Source organism: Silene latifolia, chromosome X (genome assembly GCF_048544455.1).
Source record: "Silene latifolia isolate original U9 population chromosome X, ASM4854445v1, whole genome shotgun sequence".
In the NCBI taxonomy this organism is placed as follows: domain Eukaryota; kingdom Viridiplantae; phylum Streptophyta; class Magnoliopsida; order Caryophyllales; family Caryophyllaceae; genus Silene; species Silene latifolia.
This window is the reverse complement of record NC_133537.1, coordinates 42,896,280-42,911,753: the sequence shown is the minus strand read 5'-3', so window position 1 is coordinate 42,911,753 and position 15,474 is coordinate 42,896,280. Positions and strand designations below refer to the sequence as shown.

Sequence of the window (15,474 nt, the reverse complement as noted above, 5' to 3'; positions counted from 1 at the left end):
CCTCTACCTCCTTGTGCATCATATCATGTAGGAGAGTGGTAGCGGTTCTTTGATAGGTCGCTCCGGCGTTGATGAGGCCGAAAGGCATGACCGTGTAGCAATATGTACCCCACTGTGTAGTGAACGTAGTTTTGTGCATGTCCTCCTCGACCATTTTAATGGTTGTACCGCATACCCGTCCATGAATGATAGGAGAGCATGTTCGGCGGTGTTGTCCACTAGAATGTCAACATGTGGCAAAGGAAGTCGTCTTTTGGACTTGCCTTGTTCGGATCCCAAGTCGACGCAAACCCGAATTCGTCCGTCTTTCTTTGGTACCGCACAATGTTGGCCACCCAGGTCCGAATATTCGAGACACTTTGATGAACCCAGCCTTGAACTGTTTGTCCACTTCTTTTTTGATTTTTAAGGCCCACTCAGACGCATCCGGCGTAGCTTCGTTTCCGAGTTTTGCCCCGGTTTGATGGGTATCCGGTGCTCGCAATTTATCTGTCAATCCGGGCATATCTCTCAGAAGACCAGGCGAACACGTCCTTGTATTCGTGGAGGAGGTCAATGAACTGTTGTCTTTCCGAGGGGTCCAGAGTTGTCCCTATCCTAAGTTCTTGAGGTGTATTGTCGGTTCCTACGTTAATAGGTTCGGTTTCCTCAATGATGGGGGTTCTGGTTTCCCGTTTGTCAAGTTCTTTGGCTAAGTGAGGTGGGTAGTTACTCAAGTCAAATTCCTCATGATCATTCAGAATTGCATTGCAGTTAAAATGAGACGAGTCATAAGCAAACTTAGCGTTCATTAAGTTGACACGAGCGAAAAGCTCGGAAAGGACAAACATCTCGTGGTCAGTCAGAGGCGACACGACAGAGGAAGTGGCCCTTGGAACAGGCTCCAGGTTGTCACCTTTCATTGGAGTGGGGGTGACCTTAGCAGACTCAGCCTCTGAATCAGCCACGACTTTGTGATAAAACAGTTGGAAGGGGACCTTAAGTGGGACTTCCGGAGTGTTAGGAGCTATAACAGACTCTGACTCCGACTCAGACTCAGACTCATATCCTTCTTCACTTTCCTTCTTGAACATAGGGCCTTCTCCAGTTGTGATCTCGAGAATGAGGCCTTGGCGATCGGTCCACTTGATGGTTTTCCTCCAGCCTTGGGTGGCTTTCTCCGGGTCAGTATCGGAGATCAAGGCAGTTGGATCAAACTGATTGTCTTTCAGGGTGATGTTGATGATGTCCTCATAGTCGAGGCGTTTGATGTTATCTTCCCCAAAGAGTAGTGTGACAGCTTGTCCGTCGAGGCATGGTGACGGTTTGGACTCAGTTGATGCAGCTTTGATGTTTTCGGGAATAAAGTAGCAGTCCTGGAAGACTTCCACTCCGGGGTATCTAGCCTTCACCACAGAGTCATAGATAGGCTCCGGAAAGCCGTGGTAGAGCTCGGACTCTCCCTCGGGGACAAAGTATCCGTTGAGAGTCAGGTGGTAGGGACGGAGGATGACTCCGTGCTTCTTGCGTTTTCGGATTAGGAGGTTCATCTCCTGGATGTCTTTGTCAGTAGGCTCGTATCCGAGTCCAAAGGGAATGTTGGGGACCTTGGCCTGCTTCAAGGGAGGTAATGGGTCCTTTAGCGGATTGAGCGGCAAACCCGGGAAATAACCCTGACGCATCATGATACGGTTGATCGTGAGGCTGGCGAACGGGTCACATTCAGAGGTTGTTAGCTCATCAGTTATGGCGTTCACGACTTGGAAACTCCACATTTCATTGTCGTCCTCCTCAATGGCTTGGGAGGCTACCCCTCTTCTCATGACTGCTTTGATTGGGGAAGCGGGGATCGTGATCGTTTTCCCGTTAAAGGGGACCCTGATCTTTTGGTGAAGCGTTGATGTGACTGCCTTGACGGCGTGAATCCAGGGACGTCCCAGGAGCATGTTGAAGGATGCGTCGATGTCGACCACTTGGAAACTGGTTTGTCTTTCTAGTGGCCCGGTTGCGACGGCTAGAGTGATAAGCCCTGCGACCTTACGACGAGTGCCATCGTAGGCGCGTACTCCTTGATTTGTTGGGATTAAATCAGATTCCTTAATACCCAGCCTGTGGGCAGTTTTGAGAGGAATGACATTCACGGCGGAACCGTCATCCACGAGGACCATTGGTATGTTCTTTTGGAGGCATTGCACGTGATGATGTACGGGGCCGAGGTTATGGTTGGCTCGAACGAGGGGATATCCTCGTCGGAGAAGACGATCGGGTTGCTCAGATCAGGGGCGTCTCTTGTCATGTGTGCCACTATTTCTTCTGGGGAAGAGGTGGAGGGCACGGTTAATTTTCCCAAGGCCTGCAGCAGGGCTTGTCGATGCTCAAAAGACGTTGCGATCAGTTGCCAGATAGAGATCTCGGCTTTTGCTTTCTGGAGCTGTTTCAGGATTGAGTTCTTGGGAGCCTTTGGTTGAGTGTCCACCTCTAGGACGATTTGGTCATTCGTTGTTGGAACGACCGCTGGGTTGCTCGGATTCTGATAGGGACGTCCGGACCGGGTGAGATGTCCGATTTCCTTCGTCCGCTTCTCCTTTCCCGGGACGACATAAATATCCTCAATATCATCTTGCCATATGCCGTTAACTTCAGGGTCTCGAGGATACCTTGGAGGGGTATTCCTCGGTGGGTAATTCTTGTGGGGAATATTTTTGTGAGGGCGATTTTTGTGGGGGTAGTTATTTTGAGGGTAGTTCTCATGGAGGTGGTTATTTTGAAGGTGATTTTCGTGGGGCTTATGCCAGAACAGTCGCGGGAGCAATCCATCCTGGGGTGGGTAGTTTTGAATGCTTGGGGAATTCTCCCGCGGACGTGGTGCCGGAGGGTTGAAGATGAGTCGACGGTAGGCGTCGTCGAGTCGGGTGATTCTCTCAAAAAGGCTGGCAATGGCCTCCTCAACTTGCTGAAACATAGTGAGCATAGTAACAGCACTGAATACGAACGCTCCATCTGAAGGGTCCCTTTCCAGAACATTCACCTCATCGTCAATTGGCAAGATGAGATGAGAGCAGTCTAGGGTCGGCTCATCGTCAGAGATGGCGTGAATTCCCAGAGGATTCGTCTTGTTGTTTGGCTTAGTTGGTGGGGGTATATGCAGATCTCCTTTCTCAATCATGTCTTGAATGAGGTGCTTGAGTTTGAAGCAATTTTCGGTATCATGCCCTTTCCCTCGATGATACTGGCAGTAGGCGTTGGGGTTCCAAAATCGGGATTTCTTGGCGTCGGCCGGGTCCGGGGTGGGCCCGATCGGTTGTAGCTTCCCTTGGTCCATGAGCCTTTTCAGGGCACTTGCATAAGTTGACCCTATGTTGGTGAACACTCTCTAGGGGCGTTCAATTTTCTTGGCAGATGGTTCGACGAGGTTGACCTCATCAATCTTGTTTGTCTGACCGTATGGGCGAGATCCGGTTGAGGTGGATCCTTGATAACCCCTGCCTGTGGTCTTTGCTAAGACACCCTTTCGGAGATCGTCCTCAATACGAGTCCCCAGAATCTGCAGATCTTGAAAAGTTTTGATATTTTGATACCTCAGCAGGTTGGCATAAACCGGGCGGAGGTTGTTGACAATTATTTTCACCAGAGTTGATTCACTCGGCTTACTAACCAACTGAGTACTCACCCTCCTCCAACGGGTTAGGAACTCAGTGAACCCCTCCTTGTCGTTTTGGGTTAGCACCTCGAGAGTACGGGTGTTGGCCTGGATCTCGACATTATCGGCATACTGTTTGGCAAACTCAACTGCGATTTCGTCCCAAGTGGTAAGGTTTTTCGGGTCTAAGGAGTAGTACCATTGGCGAGGAATTGGCTCCAAAGAGGATGGGAAGATCGGGGTAAAAAGTTCCTGTTTGACCCCCTTAATGGCCATGTAGTCTTTGAAAGCACGGATGTCGTTGAGTGGGTCCTCCACTCCCTTGAACTTAGGCATATCAGTCAGGGTGAAGTTGTCAGGTAACTGGTCCCCAACAGGTTCGAACCTTCGGTTATTTTCAAGGTGGATGTTGTTACCCCGGGCTAGGAGTTGTTCTTCCAAAAGTTTCAGCCTCTTCTCAGTCTCAGTCAGAGGTGGGGTATTATGTTCCCCAACTTCCTTGTTTTCCAGGGCGTCGATACGGGTCTCGACGCGATCCAGGGTGACCTTAAGAGCGGTAAGTAGGCTGGCTAGCTGATCAGTTGTGACATCTCTGTTGTTATCATTGTTGTTGTTGGATGAAGCTGAAGACGGGGCCATAGCTCTGAGGCAGAAAAACGGCTCACATTACAACTCAATCCGACACGGTTCCAAGACTGAACGCAGACAACACAGAGGACGAGACCAAGATCGACTCAACAAGACGGGGTGACCGTGTGTGGTCCCTCGGTGCTGACTCAATTTATAACGTGACGATGTTTGACCGAACCTTTGACACGAGTAAAGACCCATAAGTACGTTTGCTTTGACTCGATAGACACGAGGCGGAATTGGAATGGTGGACTGAAGTTTTCGAAAATAGGAATTTTCAAAAGATTCATTTGTTGCTTTAATGGGCGGCTTCAAAGATAGAAATCTCCAAGTCGATCATTGAAAAGGGTTGTCTTAAGTTTATTTGCAAAAGACGGTTTGAGTTTGAGTCGGCTCGGAAAACGGTGTGTTGCTTCCCAAGACGGTTTTGAAATTCAAAATTGTATGTTTTGAAAATCGAGTTTGAAATGTTTGAAGAGGTCTCGGGGATGGTGCATGGTCCTCGGGATCCCGAAAGTGTCTCGAGAAAAGGGTGTGTGCTTTTCTCGGGTTTTGAAAGAGCCATTGTTGGCGCGAAACGGGTTAAAATCCGTGTCTAGACGCGGCGATTATAACGGCGTAAAAAGGTGATTTGAATTGGTTATACAAAACCGGGTTTGAAAATCGTCATTACGACGGCCTAGAAAGGCGGGTTGAAATGGTTATACAAAACCGAGTTTGAAAATCGTCATTACGACGGCCTAGAAAGGCGTGTTGAAATGGTTATACAAAACCGAGTTTGAAAATCGTCATTACGACGGCCTAGAAAGGCGTGCATCGGTCGGCGAAAGACCGAGGTTTGAAATGGCCATTATAACGGCGCAAAATGGCGTTTTGAAAGTTTGAAATGACACGGAAGGACTTATGATCAAGTAGCACATAAGCACTCACAGTTTCATTATATTATGCATCATGCTGACACGGGTTTTGGCTTAAAAGGGTGGGTTACACACAAAGCAATCAAACCCCAATTTGCGAGAGGGATACCAATCCAAACAAAATGTGTAAGAAGGGTGCCCTAGCCTCGTGCTCGAAAGTGATGAAAGCTCTTTGACGAAACAGAAATGTGTAACGTCAATGGTATGCTTGACTCAATCAGGATTTGAACCGCGGGGATGAGAAAACTCACGCCGACGAGACGAGCCAATTGGTCGAAAAGGGTTAGGTTGTGGGCCCGGACAAGGAACCCGACCATGACCGTAATATCAATTAATGCATTCCAACCAAGACCTCGTTCGAGTCTCACCATCTAGGGATCACAAAGACGTAAGTGTCCTAGTTTTCCCCAGCGGAGTCGCCAATCTGTGGACATGGCCCACCTTCGTATGCCCAGCCGATCTGTGGACAATGGCAGCGGTCTTTTTGAAAGCCACGCTCGGCGGCGTAAAGGTGCTTTCAACCGGATCGTTTTAGATCGGTCGGTTTCGTCTCGGTAAGGGTCTCGAAACTATTAGAGATGTTCGGAGTCGCCACCAAGCATTTGTGGGATGCCTGGAACCCGTTCGAATTCCACTTTATACCTCGGTCAAATCGAAGCACAAAGCAGCGTTTTGACATAGGTACTAAAGATAAGGAAATCGTCCCTCTTTAGCATCCTATCTCTAGAATGACTCTCGTACGCCCTGGATAAGGTCGTCCACTATCCAAAGTTTCTGAGTAAGAGGTGAAGGTACGTATTGGGAAGCCCTTTAATCAGACACCCAATCCCGCCCGCGTTTAGCGGCCTCTACTGATCGATCTTGGTTGGTTGAATGCAAAAGTTGATAAAACGGTTTAAATGCATGAATGCGCATCCAATGTTTTAAACCTAACATGTGAGAGCTTTCTAAGTCGGTTTGATTTAATCCAAGTATCAAGTATAAGATGTCGAGTTGGATTAATGATTGATTTGCATGCAAGACGGAAATTAAACATCCATTTACCGTATTAGGTTTAGGGTGCATAACATGATCCATTTGTCTTAGTAAGGCATTTGGCAAATATGGTTTGAATAGTCATTTGATCCGTCCTATATCCGGGTTAACCGGAGTCGGGATCGTCCTAGACTAATGCTGGAAGGGAACAGGCCCTGTACCAGACGGCTATAAGAGGCGCGAGCTAGCCGGCGGTGTAAGGGGCCTCCCTCTGGTTTTGAAAATGAGAAAGAAAAGGCCTGCTTGAGGCGCGGGTTAGCCAACGGCTGTATGCCGTGTTCTGACTATTTAGAAAACGTTATAAAACGTGTTAAAAATGGGTATTTGAACCCGGTTTGATTTGAAAGGGTCGTTTAGACCTCATTTGTTGATTTGAAGAACTAGACTCGAATAATCATCATTGTTTGATAATATTCGGTGTCGGGTTCGGTCTTGACAAGCTTGACATGAATAGTTTTGAAAATGATTATGGACTAATTGTTTTAAGTCCATTTTGAATGTGATTAGTCGGTACTCATCATCGTACCCGGGTTAAAATCCGGCATGGTATGTATAACCAAGGATGACTTTGTGTTGGTGACTAATATGTTTGTTTTGAAAATGTAAAGAAATGAAATAAAAGGCTTTAAAATACCTTTTAAATGTCATTAACCAAATATTATCACCGAAACACGGATTTAACCGTCATGGTATAAAGAACCAAGGATGAAAAATGCTTTATGGTTAAAACATGTAAAATGAAACAAAAAGGTTTCGAAAATACTTGAAATGGTAAAAACCGATTACAAATATGAAAAATGGATTAAGGGAAATGACGAGAACAAACACGGTTGATCTCTGGTCTGGGCACCCCATTTAGGCGCGAGCCAGTAGGCGACCTAAGGAGCTTCTGCCTCAGACCAAAAATCAGTTTTGGCTCGTTTATTCCATGTTTTGGTTCATGTTATGCATGTTTTAGCATGTCAAAGTCATGAAACGAATGAAAACGTAATAAAAGAGGATTTTTACACCCTCATACTTACATGTTTGGTTATGGCGAGTGACCGACGTAAGTGTAACAACTTGTTTGATCGGAAAAAACTCGGTTTAAAACCGTTTTGGTAAGTAAAAGAGTGTTTTAAATGTTTAGTGATGGTGTAGTGGTCAAAGTGGTCGGACAAGTAGTTTAATGCACGATGACGGTACCAAACAATGTGTAAGGCTCGTGTTTACGATCGGTAGGTCGTAAACACGCGTCGGATTGTGACTTTAGAAGTCGAGTCGAGAATTTTAAGGGAGAAAAGAGGGGGCAGACACTCGCGTAAGTCTCAAATGGGCGACATTTGAGGGGTATTTATAGGAGAATGAGTGGTTGTGTGAGTTTTGAGCGACGTGGCCACCTGGGCTGCTCAAAGAGGGGCGAGCCACGTCGCGGCACTTCGAGTTGTGTTGTCACTATCACAACAAACGCAATCATGATTTGTTCTATCCTAGGTTTTGTAGTCACATGTTTGGTACTTGACCATTCATGAATCCGGGAAAACTTAGCATAGAAGGCTTTGAGATATTTTGTTTTTGTGGTTGACTCGGTTTGACTCGTTGTTGGAGTCGGGATTTTGAATTTTCGAGTCGGTTTTTGGCTCAGTGTCGGTTTTGACTCTAGTTAGTGTCATCGCGACCCCGTCGTTGTGCATTAAACACTCCAGGTATTTTTGAAATGTTTTGAAATGTTTTGTTTTCGAAATCGTTTTAAGTTTTCCGACGTAAAGTTGTACACAAACTGTCGATCAAACGCTGCGATCCCAAAACATGTTGTAGTCCGATAATCATCGGGTGTTTGTTGGAGTCTCAGCAGATACTGGGTATCTATATGTAGTAATTTTATGACAGTCTTTTTTTTCTCGGGCAGGTATCATATCACAATTATTTAGGTGAATTATTTTATGCTTAAATTTTTCAATAGTTTGGATTATTTTTGGGTAGTACTATAATCAAATCAATCATTGCCAATTGCCTTATATATCGTTGATAGTGTAAATTGTACAGATATTTTTTTTTCTTATGTTTACTTTGGCGGGAAAAATATATGTAAGAGTGAATGTGTGACTGCCACGTGTCAAATGGTTCCTGTATTATACTTTTATATAGAATAGATTTATATAGATAGATAGATGAAACATAGAAAACAGAGAAGTTGACAAGTTCCATTCCTTTAATCGATTGATTCTCTTCATCAAACTCTTACGATTTTAAGATTAAGCATCCCTTATTAACTAAAAGATTAACATAACTACAATATTCCCGCTTAATTTCCCGCTCAAGTATTGCGCTCAATTTTATGCTGACTAATAAAAATCTTTCCTAAAATTATGATGTAGGATAGGAATATTGGTAATGTTACGTAGGATATTATTATTGCTATTGTTAATTTTGGCAGACTATTTCTTTTGGAAGATCTTTGGGATTGATTAATGGAACGACTGAATAAGAGGGGGACTAGAAGTAATATTATTATTGCTTTTTTGTATTAGAAATAAAAAAAGAAATCATTTTAATAAAATTGTAAATCGTTTTTTTAGAGGTGTGGTATACTTTTTTTACTTGTTTACTATATAAGGAAAGACGGTTTCACCATAACACCTTAAGCAAGACGGTGTCTTCCTTGTGATTAGACTATAGCACTTTGAGCAAGACGATTTCACCATTCCTTGTCTTGTGTACCTCACGATCCAAAATCTCCTTAGGAACCTCTGCATAAGTTAGAGCCTCATCTATCTCGATATTCTCGACCTCAAGTACATGCGATGGATCACTCACATATTTCCGAAGCTGTGATATATGAAACACATTATGGACTCGATCAAGCGATGGTGGTAAAGCTAACCGATAGGCTACTTCACCTATCCGATCTAAAATCTCATAAGGACCGATGAACTTCTGGCTTAACTTTCCTCTCTTGCCAAACCTCACAACTCCCCGCACAGGTGACACTTTTAAGAGAATCTTGTCACCTACCGCGAATTCAATGTCCCATGCGATGCAAATCCGTGTAACTCTTTTGTCTATCTTGAGCTGCTTTTATTTTTTGGCGAATCAAGTGCACTTGCTCAATCATGTCTTGCACCATCTGTGGTCCTAAGATTACAGCTTTAGCACTTTCATTCCAACAAACCGGACTCCTACACTTCCTGCCATACAAGGCCTCAAAATGTGATGCCAATACTAGAGTGATAGCTGCTGTTGTAAGAAAACTCTATCAAATCCAGTCTATCCTCCCAACTCCTACCAAATTCCATAGCACAAGCTCGCAACATATCCTCTAGAGTCTTGATAGTTCTTTTAGTTTGACCATCTGTCACAGGATTAAATGTTGTACTCATCTTTAAGGTAATTCCCATAAATTTCTGCAACTCTTGCCAAAACCGTGATATGAACCTCGCATCTCTTTCTGACACTATATCCTTTGGTACCCCCGTATAACCATACCACGTGCTTCCTGTACCCCAAAGCAAGTTGAATCTTACTCCAAGTATCTTTCATTGGAATAAAATGAGCTGACTTTGTTAAATGGACGACGATAACCTAAATCATATTGTTACCCTGCTGAGTCCTTGGTTACCCCACGACGAAATACATAGAGATTGACTTCCATTTCTATTCCGGCACCTCAAGTGACTGAATCTTACCTTGTGGTCTCCGTTGCTCTCCCTTTACCCTCTGGAAAGTTAAACACCTAGCCACGAACTCAGCAACATCTTTCTTCATACCGGGCCACCAAACGTCTTCTTCAAGTCCTTATAGAGCTTGTCACCACCCGGATGTACCGAATAAGGAGTGCAATGAGCTTCCGTCATGATCAACTTCTTCAAATCAATGTCATTGGGTACACACCACCTCTCATCAAAGCGAACACTCCCATCAGTGTGGATAGAAAACCTCAAAACTTTACCACCCTCTACCCTTGACTTCAACTTTTGAATCTAGGGATCAAGCTCCTGTTTCCTTTTGATATCATCATAAATTTCATGCTCTATTGTCAAATCACCGATGGCATCACTCTTGCAAATCATATGAATCCCCATCTTAGTCATCTCATCCTTTAGCTTCATCAAGGACATAGCAGTACATAACGAATGGACATTCTTCCTACTCAAAGCATCTGCCACCACATTAGCCTTCCCCTCATGATAGATGATTTCTATATTGTAGTCCCCAATCAGCTCCATCCACCGTCTCTGACGCATATTCAACTCTTTCTGAGTGTAGATGTACTTCAAAATTTTATGATCTGAAAACACCTTAAAGGCCGCTCTATAGAGATAGTGCCTCCAAATCTTTAGAGCAAATACCACTGCACTCAGTTCCAAATCATGAGTAGGGTACTTCTCCTCATACAGTTTCAACTGCCTCGAAGCATAGGCGATAACCTTCCCATTCTGCATCAAAACATAACCCAACCCATTCTTTGAAGCATCGGTATATACCTCAAAGTTCTCACTTCCCTCAGGTAGAGCTAGGACGGGAGCTGTGGTCAAACGGTCCTTTAATGTTTGGAACGCCATTTCACAACTCTCATCTCAATGAAATCTGGTCTCTTTCCTCATCAAAGCTGTCATAGGTCTAGCGATCTTAGAGAAGTCTTTCACAAACCTCCTATAGTAGCCAGCTAAACCCAAGAAACTCCGGATTTCAGCAACATTCTTCGGTGCTTCCTAGTTTGACACTGCCTCAATCTTACTAAGATCCACCGACACACCATCTTTCGAGATATCATGGCCTAGAAAAGCCACCCTCTCTAACCAGAACTCACACTTAGATAACTTGGCATACAACTGATTATCTCGTAAAGTCTGCAGTACTAACCTAAGGTGCTCCTCGTGCTCCTCCTTAGTCTTAGAGTAGACTAAGATGTCATCAATAAAGACTACCACAAACCTGTCCAAGAACGGACTTAAGATCCGATTCATAAGATCCAAGAATACTGCTGGTGCGTTAGTCAACACGAAAGGCATTACCACATACTCATAATGACCATACCGTGATCGAAAAGCTGTCTGAGGAGTGTCCTCATCTGCAATCCTCAACTGGTGATATCCCAACCTCATATTGATCTTAGAAAACACTCCGGTTCCACTCACTTGGTAAAAACGATCATCAATCCTTGGCAAAGGATAGATGTTCTTCACCATAACATGGTTTAACTCTCTGTAGTCGATGCATAGCCTCATACTACCGTCTTTCTTTTTCACGAACAAAACTGGTGCACCCCAAGGCGAGACACTAGGTCGAATGTACCCCTTGTCCAATTACTCATTCAACTACTTTTTCAACTTCTCCAACTCTTTAGGTCCCATGCAGTACAGAGCCTTAGATATAGGTCTCGTCCCCGATTTAAGCTTAACACTAAAGTCGATGTCCCTCTTAGGAGGTAACCCCGGTATCTCATCCGGAAAAACATCCCCGAACTCACTAACCACTGGTATATTTGTTGCTGACGACTCTTTTACCCGAGTATCACATACGTGGCAACGGATCAAAGGACACTTGTTAGAACCTAATTATTGATGATGACATGCCCGTTTTAATCATGTTTCAAAGTGCTCCATTTCAGGATTAAGTCCAACCTCCTAATCAAGAGATTATCAAACGCTTACGGTCGAAACATGTTGATGAAACTACCCAAGATTAATGTTGTAATAGTCACTTATGTAAGGGTAAAAGGGTATGGTACTTAGCAACATTTATAAGCCATAATCTACTTGCTGAGGCAACAGTAAGCAAGACTGTTGTTGAACAACAGTCTGCCTACTAAGGCAACAGTAAGCACGACTGTTGCTTTAACTCGTGTCACTTAAAGAAAGTCTTTGGTTTCAAAAATACTCAAACCTTTAGTACAAGCTTCTATTTTTGAAATGTTCATTTCTGATAAATGAAATTTATAAAAGGTTTTTTATTAAGAAAAGAATATTCCAATGGTATCTTTCAAAAGGTTTTATCTCAAACTGGCAATACATTTTATCATGACTTTTGGAAAGAAGAACTTGTTTTTTCCAAAAAATTTTCTCTAAAAATGTCTTCACTTGGTTGTCAACCTTGTTTTGACTGATTTATAAAGGTCTTTTAAAGATAATAACAAAGCTTCTTTTTCTATTTAACCTTTGGAAAAATGCTCCCTTTTATGCAAACTTGGTAAGGTCAAAAATATTTGTTTTCTATCAAATGTTGTTACCTCAAAACCCTAGTTTTCTCCTCTATAAAGGAGCACTCCTCTCCTCCATTTCATAAGACTTTTATGAGAATTTCAAAGTGTTTTTGTAAAATTGTTTTCTAAAGAACTCAAAGCGTTTCTTTCATTTGCAAAATATTTCTAAGTCTTCAAGTGACAACAGTCTTCACTACCGTTGCCTTAAGTATCATATTCTCTTACTAGAATCGTTTGATCAATAAGTTATCCGTATCAATTCTTTCAAAGAATCAGTTTAAGGAAACTTGGTCTTGTAAACATTCTAGTTAGAGTGTCGAGTTCCTAGACGGAGTAGTCTTAGAACTCGTGTCGCAACCGGAGTAGGTTGTTGGTCCTTTTATCATAAGTGTCTTAAGTAGTCGGAGTAGATCACTTCACTTATTAATAAAAGAAGATTGGACGTAGGCCCTTAGAGCGTTGGCCGAACCAATTCAAAAACATTGTGTTGATCTCTCGTTACTTTTAATTCCGCTGCATTTATTTTACTTATATTTCATTTACGTTTTCTTTAACAACGGTCCTGGATATTGTTGCTTTTGGTCTGTAGCCTTTATCTCTTTTGCTAATGATACGTGCATTTTATATAGCCTTTTTAGTCTTATTTTGCACGTATTTCTATGCATTTTTATAGCGTTATGTATTGCAAAATGCCCCGAATTAGCTACTTTGGTTTGTTTTGTCTGAATTGCAGAAATGAACCTGAAAGTGGTGAAACCGTACTCTTTTCGTCCTATTTAGCATGCATAATGAGGAGACGAGAATGTTAGAGCGAGAATTATGCCTTGGAGTGCATGAAGGGTGGTCAACGAAGCAGTCAAAGTCAACTTGAGAGGCTGATATGAAGAAAAGCACTCGATCGAGAAGTCTTTTGGTTCGATCGAGTGGTTTGGAGGACACGAGAGGTCGATCGAGTACTTTTAGTTACTCGATCGAAATGCTGATTTTTGGATGTCCTCGATCGAGAGGTATTTTAACTCGATCGAGAGGATTAGCTGATGAAGACCTCGATCGAGTGGTTTTATATCACTCGATCGAGAGGTTTTTGGTATTATGCGGGCTTAGTGACCCGTGATTAGTTTTATTTCGTTAAACCTTTTATTTTCCTATTTAAGCTTTCGCTAATTAGATCATTAGTACGCTTTTATCATCGAAGAACTCTCTAATCTTTCCTTCGTACTCTTTACTGTAAACTTATTCTCCTTTCCTTTAATCTCTTGCTTGGATTTTGGGTTATTCTCTACGCCGGATTGCTTGAGATTGTAATTATTCTCTCGTTATTAATCTTAATCTTATTATTCTTTGCTTTAATTCTTGTTTATCTCTTAATTATTTCTGCCCTAATTCTGTTTATGCTTAATTATTGCTATTTCATCATGCCTTCAATTAGTATGCTTTATATTATTATTGTTGACATCACTAATAATATGAGTAGCTAATTTCTTTTATGTCGGGTTTAGGAAATCCATGGTAGGATTGTGACGATGTAGCGAATAGACTAAATGATTTATTTGTGAGAATCTGTACCCATGGCAATTTAACTGTAATATCGACTTAGTTGAGTGCACGCTTCTAAGTTACCTTTAATCTGGTTAAATTTACTCCTGGATCGGAAGATTGGATTAAATAGACCTGCTATGAACAATAGACTACCCTAATGAGGATGGAAGTTAAGTTAGTGGAAATCTAGAATAGAAAGTGGACCGGAAGGACCTTTCCTGTATCCGTCTCACAGTAGATTGTCTAGGCTATTTGCAGCTGAGTCGATAGACTACCATGGTGAACCGAAATCCTGGCATGCTTTCTCTTATTTGATCACTTTATTCATATTTTATACCTTTTATCGCTCTCTCTTTACTGCTCTTCCCTTTAACCTTTTATTAGTTTAGAAACCAAAATTCAAACCCCCCCATTTTGTGACCCAAATAGACGGACCTTTAACAGATATCTTGTCTCCCTGTGGAGATCGACCCTGCTTATCAATAGCTTCTTTGTTAGTTTTAATTAGGTTTATTTTTGGTACAAAATGATAGTATCAAATTTTGGCGCCGTTGTCGGGGAGGCAATAGCCCTATCTGTTTTGTTTTTCATTTATTTTTATCCGTCTCAGGGAATTTCTATTCCTTGAGGCAGTTCTCACTTATTTCTTTTAGTGTTGTGTATGCCCAGGTCAAACAGGTCGGTATTAGTCCCAGCTGATCCTGAGCCAGAGATATCTCTTCGGCATAGACTTCGTCTGCATAGAGAAATTCGAAAGGAAGACTTGAGTACTTTCGAGCCCGAGCTACAACATTTTTTATTCGCAGAAGACCCGTCTTTTGAAGAAGACAATATCATTTCTGCCAACAAGCCAGTAAAGATGCCTAACATTGCAAGTCACTCAGAGCCCAAAGCATCCTCGATTCCTAAAGGTTTCAATCTCACAACTGAGGATGGTAACACTTTCGATATCCATCCGTCTTACATAAATCTGGTGGAAAGAAATCTGTACCGAGGTGTGGCGGGTGAAGATCCGCGAAAGCATATGGAAGTCTTTACTGACTGTTGCTCTACTATTCCCGCTACTAAGGGAGTAACGCAAGACAAGATAAAGGAAGTGCTTTTTCGTTTTTCTCTGACTGACTCAGCCCGTGAGTGGCTGACTGATCTTGACCGGACTGCTGCTGGTATCACTAACTGGGAGACTCTCGCACTTGATTTCTACAAAAGATACTTCCCTCCACAACGCACTAATCATCTGAGGGGGAAGATTACTAGTTTCAAGCAGGCACCTGATGAGACTTTCTATGAAGCTTGGTGCCGGTTCAAGAAGTTGGTGAGGTCTCTTCCTCACCATGGTTTTGATCAGTGGTTCTTGTGCAACCAGTTCTACAATGGGTTGTACGATGACCACAGAGCTATACTTGATGCCTCATCCAACGGGAGATTTCAAAAGAACATTGATGATGATAAGGGATGGGGCATTATTGAGGAGATGGCGACCCATTGTGCTGAATATGGGAACCCACGGGACGATATTCGAACGGTCCATTCGGTTAATAAGGCAGTCGTGG

At 43.0% G+C, this 15,474-nt stretch overlaps 1 non-coding gene across 1 annotated transcript; it reads right to left on the bottom strand.

Annotated features, from left to right (window-relative positions):
- Positions 1–15,156: 15,156 nt before the first annotated feature.
- Positions 15,157–15,262, bottom strand: LOC141625440 (small nucleolar RNA R71). The gene has a single exon (XR_012535220.1). It is a non-coding gene; the product is annotated as a small nucleolar RNA R71 (small nucleolar RNA).
- Between the last annotated feature and the right edge of the window lie 212 nt (positions 15,263–15,474).